An 8366-nucleotide genomic window follows, 5' to 3' on the forward strand; every position below is an offset into this window, starting at 1 on the left:
ACAAAAAAAGACCGAAAATTTTGAAAAAACAAAACGTTTTTCATATTTTATTATAAGATTTTGCAAACAGGTAATTTTTGCTCCTTCACTGAGGCGGCACTGATGGGCACTGATAGGCTGTGCTGATGGCTACTGATGAGGAGGCACTGGTGGGCACTGATCAGGAGACACTGATGGGTGGCATTGATTGGGTACTGCTAGGTGGCACTGATAGGCGGCACTGATGGGAACTGGTAGGCAGCACTAATAGGCAGCACTGATAAGTGACACTAATGATGAGGCACTGATGGGCACTGATAGGTGCACTGGTGAACAGCCATTAATGGCTTTCTTCTTTTCTTCACGTTGACAGCGTGAGGAGAAAAAAAAGCTGATACCCAGCTTCTGTTTACTTCCGTGAGCAGCTGTCATTGGTTGACAGCTGATCACATGGTATAGGGCCCGCTGTGATTGACCCTTTACCCAATCTGTGCTCGACCCTTTACCCAATCTGTGCTCAGCCGAGCCAAGTAGTTAACAGACCAAGCTGTCTAGCAACATTTTCAGTTAGAGGGTTGAGACAAACCATTTAACACTGACAGGGGAGCTTACAATGGTCAGCTTTTACTCATTTATGTAAAACCATTATTATTATTATACAGGATTTATATAGCACCAACAGTTTACACAGCGCTTTACAATGTAGAGGGGGACAGTATAATTACAATACAGTTCAATACAGAAGGAGTAGAAGGGCCCTGCTTATGGAGTTTACAATCTAAAGGGAGAGGGAGGTGGCACAAAAGATAATAGCTGCAGGGGGTGATCTGATGGAGGTGACTTGGGTACAGTTCTTAGGTGGAGGTGGGATAGGCTTCCCTGAATAAGTGAGTTTTTAAGGATCGCCTAAAGGCTGACAGGCTAGGAGCTGACCAGACATACTGGGGAAGGGAGTTCCAGGGGATGGGAGAGGTTCTGGAGAAGTCCTGGAGGCGAGCAAGGGAGCTAGAGAACAGGAGGTCTTGGGAGGAGTGGAGAGAATGATTTGGGCGATATCTGCAGATAAGGTTGGTGATGTAACTGGGGACGATGTTGTGGATGGCCTTGCTTGTATGTTGTGGTTAGTATTTAGAATTTTATACGATGGGGTAGGGAAAGCCAGAGAAGGGATTATCCCAAAAGGAAATAAAAATGGTAGCTGTAACTGCTTAAAACATGTTAGCAGGAATTCAGCTTCAATTTGTTAGGCAAGTCAATCTAAACGTACTAATGCATCTAATGCTACTTAGGGCTTCTGCTAGGAATCATGGGGCCCCATACAGGCCACCTGACAGGGCCCCCAGTCCGAAAGCGACTGAGGACATTTTTCTGTAGCCTCAGCTGCACAGATGAATAAATAGGAAGCGCTTTGAGGCTTTCTGCTCATTCACAAACTGAAGCATAGTGAACACTGTTTACTATTCTTCACTGATGAATGGACACAGGAGTGATTGATACCAATCGCTCACTGTGTTCATTCAGGAAAGGATGGGGCCAGTAAATTACATATTTATTGGCCTCTTCCCCTGCCCCCCATCCTGAAACATCCCCCTGTATGCCCACAGCAGCTGCCGGCACGGGAGGAGAGGAGGGAAGGGGCGCACAGAGGGGCTGGACAGCAGATGGAAGCGGTTTATTTGCTAGAATCAATCCCCCTGCAGTGTAGCCGGAGAAGGAAAGAAGAGGGGAAGCTAGCAGTGCTGCAGGAGGAGGCAGAAGAGGATCTGTGTTTGCAAGAAGACAGTACAGCCAGACCACCTGCTCAACAGGTGCCCGGGCCTCCCTTTTGAACTGATGGGGCTCGGGCGCAGGAGGGCTGACTGCACTGCCTTATCAGCAGCCCTGACGCTACTCTCTTTGCAGGTTGACAATGCTGCTGTCCAAGGGTGTCTCCATTGCTCCTCCATCTAGAGTGGAGACACTCTAAGACAGGAAGTTTGTCACTGGTACGGGTGAAAATAAGGTGACAAAAACGAATGCCACCACCACATTTTTAGGAAAAAAATCAGTGTTATCCAGTAGCACAAGATAATGCATATAGCTGTCTTTGTTCTGATCACATGTACTGAATAGTTTCACAAACTACCTTAAAAAATGTTATCCTTGTTTTTTAACTTCTTTTAGGGTGGTGACTATGCTTCTGCATCCTCCCAAAATACCCCATTGTCACTGCGTCTGCCAAAGCCATCTGGAACTACAGCATGACACAACGACGTAGTATTGTCACATGGTATACTTCTGCAGAGATGCACATCATCCAACTTTTCCACAGACCTTGCCCAGCCTTTTCTACTTTTATTGGAGATTGACAGCATTTGTGGGCAACACAGAAAAGCTGTGCCTGTGACAGTCCTACACATATGCCACTGTATGGAGACAGTGTAGATTGCAGAGTCACTTCCGGGGTTCCAGAAATGTCAGGTGCAGGAGATTCCAACTGCAGGTGTGGCTCTGCAGGAGAGCATTTGGATTAAGGCCTCATTAATGTGGGCAATGATGTTGGTAAGCATGAGCAGGTCACTTTTTGCAGCGCCTGTAACTTCCAGGTGTTGTGTGCATATTGAAGTCTATTAGAATACATGGCTGCACATCCTAATGTGACAGGCATGCGGGTGAGTGGCCCCAAACCCACACTGTCTGTTCTTGGGGCCGATCACTCACACCCGCATACCTATCACATAAGACAAGCAGCTGTGTGTCCATTCAGCCATGTATCTTAAGAGACATCATTGGGCTGCCTGCACACAGCACCTGAAATTCTAAGCCTCGTGCACACGATCGGATTTTCCAACAGGAAATGTGTGATGACAGGCTTTTGGCGGAAAATCTGACCGTTTGTACGCTCCATCGGACAATTGTTGTTGGATTTTCCACGGACAAATGTTGGATCGCAGGTTTTAAAATTTTCCGCGGACAAATGTCTGTTGTTGGATTTTCCGAGCGTGTGTACACAAGTCCGTCGGACAAAAGTCCAAAGTACAAACACGCATGCTCGGAAGCAAGGGCAAGCTGGAAGCGATCAGTCTTGTAAACTAACGTTCGTAATGGAGAATTAACATTCGTGACGCGGCAAATTATGAAATCTCCAAATGCAGCGCACAATTCTCATCTTCTTTAATGGGATAATAATGAAGCTTTTTTTTCTAGTGATATCAAGAATAATATTATTATGCTTTTTTTTTTTATTATTTGGGAAAGTTACCACAACACCATTATCCTCTAGTTTTTAAGATCAAAGATATAACTATGTTGGTGTCCCTTGTCAATTTTACATTGTATTTTTTTAAATGTAACTGCCTACTCCCAAACTGTCATTTGAAGTAAAACACCAAGCCAAGTATTATTCTACACAATTTTGTTATCTTTTTTTAATGCACAATAAAAAATAAAATTAGACATGCTATCTGCCAATAGAAATGAACCAAAACATGCATTCTATGCATCCAAAAATGTAGATAATATAACAAAATCAAATTATTATTATTCAACCAAGAAATAAAATAAAAGCCTCATGCATGTGTCCTGCTTCTTAATATAGGGGGTCAACAATGCCAAGTGTTGGTGAAAGCAGGGGTCCGTCATCTGGAGATAATTCCGAAAATCATCCGGATTATTCTCCTGGAGCTCCCGCAGCAAAGGCATATGACATAATTGGTCACGATTAATAAAGCAACCAATTTTTGGTCCAAGAACTCCTCCTCCTCCTGTTCCTGGACTGGACTTGGGTCAAAGCAATAACTCCAAGGCCAATAATAAATAACACGTTATCTCCTCTGATTTGGCAACATGTCTGGTTGACGAACGGCTGTTCAGAAACGAACTGAAAAGTGCAAAATGAAAAGCGCAAAATGAAAAGCGCGAATCAACACTCACCAAACTTCTAACACGAAATTAGCAGAAGGAGCCCAAAGGGTGGTGCCGAAGAGCTGAAAAACCCACGTAGTACGTCACTACGTTTGTGTTTGTTGGCCGACAATTCCTTGCCGTTTGTATGCAAGACAAGTTTGGGCCAACGCCCATTAGCAAGATGTGGCTAATAAAGTGGCCGGCAGTGGCAGCTGGTGCTCAATATTTTTTTGGGGGGGCAAACAAATCTGCCCCCCTCACTCGCACATAACACCGCCACCACATCCATCCAGGATGTCATTTTACTAGGTTGTCTACTCCTCCTCTCCGCCTTGTCCAGTCAGAGAAATGCCTTGTACTCCTTGAACAAAAACATTGAGTGGGCGACCCCCTGTGTAAGTATATAGAAGGCAAACAAAAGAGACTGCTGACTATCCAGTATGTAGCACAGGTTACTACCATGAATTTCTGCATCCCCAGTGGAACAGATGGGAGATACAAAAAATGAAATGTAATCAATCTGGACCAAAGTTTATTTGAAAAAAAGAAAGTTCCTGAAGTTCAGCTTTAACATAGCATTCACTTTTTGAGTTACATCTGCACTAAAGAAGTGATCATAACCCAGCTCGGTACAGAAAAGATATCTTTAGAGGATTAAAGATGCATTAGGAGCATGCTGTTTGATAAAAATTCCCCTCCCCCGATTTTCTAAAACCAATTGTTGCCATTTTGTATGTGTGTCTGCATCTAACATCTGTCTCCTGGTCATTTTATTAATTTATTTTGTCTCTGCAACTTGCCGCAGTAAATGTATTATACAACATTAATATGAATGAAGCATTGTGTTCGGTATGTGTGAGAAAACATTTTCTAGTGTGTGAAGAGTCGTAATAAAATATCCCAGGAAAAGTGCTGCTCTACAATATGTTAAACTCTTTTTGTTGCTTTCTATCAAATTATTTTATGAATATTTTATAGACTCTTGTATTGACTTGCACAGTCAGCAAAAGTACTATGTACAAGCATTTCCTCTTTTTCTTCCAATAACATCAGGTCCTTGTTCCGTTTTTCAATTAGTCGTTTGCACTATAATAGAGATTCCTATCTAAAAATGAATGTAATAAAGAAAACATAGGCAGATTGTCCTTTTGTAAATGAACCCTATAAAGGGAAAGTATGATGATTTTGTTTGCAGTTTTTTTTCTTTCTAAGGTCTCAATCACACGTGTCCAGGTGGTAAAAAATAGATGGCTGAGCCTTGGGTATACCATCAGCCTCTTTAAGTGAATATAAATCTCTGAAATTAAAAATGAACAAAGCATATAATTCTATCATGTGTACTTGCCTCAATCCAAAGCACCTAGTGTGGTTCCTATCTGCTCTCTCATTCCTCAGCTATCTGCATGAGTTACTTCTGACAGGCTATGCTGACACCACAGTAATGGCCTTGCCAACCCCCCCCCCCCCCCCCAAGCTCACTGAAGATGATAGACAGCCTCAGCTGTGCATGTTTCCCTATGAGACTGTGTAATGGGGCCCATTCCCTTTACTCAGGCCTCAGACTACGCTCAGCTCTATGCTGTGCAGTTTGTAACGTCAGATCCCCACATTCTACCTTCTGTAAAATGTGTGCTTTAGAAGGCTGTAGAGGAGAAAGGGCTGCAGATATTCAGGTACAACTTATGCTCTGTGAATCTGGGAAAAACTGTAGAATTATTATATTTCCCTTTTATATCTACAGTCATTAAAATATGCTTCATTTGCAGCACATTTTGCATCCTGAAGTAGATCCAAGCCAGATAACTTTAGAGTTTTAAAGCAAGGTCCATAAAGACATAGATGAGCGAGTTTGGGGTGAGGAACTTGACTGGCCTGCTCAGAGTCCTGACCTCAACCTGATAGAACACCTTTGTGATGAATTAGAGTGGAGACTGCGAGCCAGGCCTTCTCCTCCAACATCAGTGCCTGACCTCACAAATGTGCTTCTGAAACATTTCCATATACACCCTCCTAAACCTTGTGGACAGCCTTCCCAGAAGAGTTGAAGCTATTATAGTTGCAAAGGGTGGGCCAATGCAATATTTAACTCTACAGACTAATGCCCTGTACACACAGTCGGACTTTGTTCGGACATTCCGACAACAAAATCCTAGGATTTTTTCCAACGGATGTTGGCTCAAACTTGTCTTGCATACACACGGTCACACAAAGTTGTCGGAAAATCCGATCGTTCTAAACGCGGGTGACGTAAAACACGTATGTCGGGACTATAAACAGGGCAGTGGCCAATAGCTTTCATCTCTTTATTTATTCTGAGCATGCGTGGCACTTTGTCCATCGGATTTGTGTACACACGATCGGAATTTCCGACAACGGATTTTGTTGTTGAAAAATTTTATATCCTGCTCTCAAACTTTGTGTGTCAGAAAATCCGATGGAAAATGTGTGATGGAGCCCACACACGGTCGGAATTTCCGACAACAAGGTCCTATCACACATTTTCCGTCGGAAAATCCGACCGTGTGTACATAAGACTAGGATGCCAATAAAGTTCATGTGCATGTAAAGGCAGGCGTCCCAATACTTTTGGTAATATAGTATATAAAATATATACAGTATACACAACATAAGAGCCTTCCTAGGCGCATACCTCAATAAATATAAGAAGGCATTTACAGTATAAGTACCTTATACTAAAAAACAATTCTTTGGTTTACAACCAAATTTACACATATCTCTCGAATTTATAATTAAACAGGGGAAATTTGCGAAAATTGGAAAAAAAATTGAAATTGGGGGAAGGCACTGGTCATGACAAATTTAGTGGTTATATTCGTGCATACCCCTCAACACTGAATAAAAGTGGGTGTGTACAATGGTTAATGTGTGTATTGGGGACAGTATTACAGTACAGTACGGACCTCAATTTCCTTGTTCAGACCTCTTGGAGACTGGAGTTAATGTGTCGAGGGTATAAATCCAGAAGGTCTCCTGTTGGCAAAGTCTTTTGAAGCATTCTGCTAGAGAAAACTCTATGAAAATAGCCTCTATGGCCCAGACCCGGAGAACGTGAGAAGATTTATTGTGGTATTCCAAAAAGCGTATGGGGACACTGTGTTTGTCCACACCAACTTCCACAAAACGGAGTGTTCTACTGGTCTACTTTTCTACTGGTCATGCCTACGTAAAATAATTTGCATGGACAGGACAGACATTATACCACGAACTCTGAGGGACAGTTATAAAAACCATTAATGTCATACGTCTTACCCTTAACTGAACAATCTTTTTGTCCATGCTGGATATGTTTGCAAGTCAAACTTTTGGGTTTGTTGATATTAAACTGGAAGTTCAGCCAAAAACTAACTACAGTAAAAACCTTGGATTGCGAGCATAATTAGTTCCAGAAACATGCTTGTAATCCAAAGCACTTAAATATCAAAGTGAATTTCCCCATAAGAAATAATGGAAACTCAAATTATTCATTCCACAACCATTTATTCATAAGTCCTTCAGTTTATAGTCCATATAAAAAGATTATAGCAATGTGATAGGTTGTGTAACCATAAAATGTCCATCCACAAATGGAAGCCTCCACAAGGGGGTTAGAAGCAAAATCCAGCAGGAGCTACAGAGTATAAAAAGAAAAGAGAGGCTCCTTTACGTGTAGCAATATGATTACATTTAATAAAGGTACAACGTGACCGGGAAGACAACTCTGCATTAGAGGGATCTGAAAGTGAGGCTTGAACCGCTCGTGGACGATGTCGATGGCGGTGAGGAGGATGGTCTATCTGATCAGCTTTACCCCGGATGCCTGCATACTTACATGTGCCTGTTTTAATCATCAACCATGTGAGTTGCTAAATGTTGTACCTTCATTAAATGTAACCATTTTGCTACACGTAGAGGCGCCTCTCTTCTCTTTCTATACCCAGCTGTGACATGAAGCTACTTGTATATCAAGAACTCACTTTTAAACCAAGTCAAAATGTATTTAAAAATTTTGCTTGTCTTGCAAATGCCAAGTTACTCTCAAAACAAGGTTTTAAATCTACTGGCAACCACATCATATCTAACCATGCAAAGCAAAAATCGCTATACATACTTTTTCTGCAGTGGATCCGGTCCAGTCGTTGAAGCTCAGCGTGGGTCCATACTGAATCGGCTGCAGAAAAGATATGTATAGCAATTTTTGCCTTACAGGGTTAGATAGATTTGTTTCAGAAACTAAGAACAGGTAGCGACATCTAGTAGTAGAAAGTGAACTATGCCAAAATCTCACCAGAGGGAAACAATGGGAGAATAAAACCTTTCATTCATCCTGGAAAACTAAAAACATCTTATGGCAAGAAGGGGGACAGCTCTGGAGAGCAGCTAAGTATTGCAGCCAGAATTTTTTTTTTATAATGGTTTGATTTTTGGTTATTTAGCAAAGAGTTGATCCATCATCAGAACCATACTGATAAGAAAGTAACACTTATCCTGCTTAATACTGGAGG

The sequence above is a fragment of the Aquarana catesbeiana genome, linkage group LG13 (assembly GCF_042186555.1).
Source record: "Aquarana catesbeiana isolate 2022-GZ linkage group LG13, ASM4218655v1, whole genome shotgun sequence".
Lineage (NCBI taxonomy): Eukaryota > Metazoa > Chordata > Amphibia > Anura > Ranidae > Aquarana > Aquarana catesbeiana.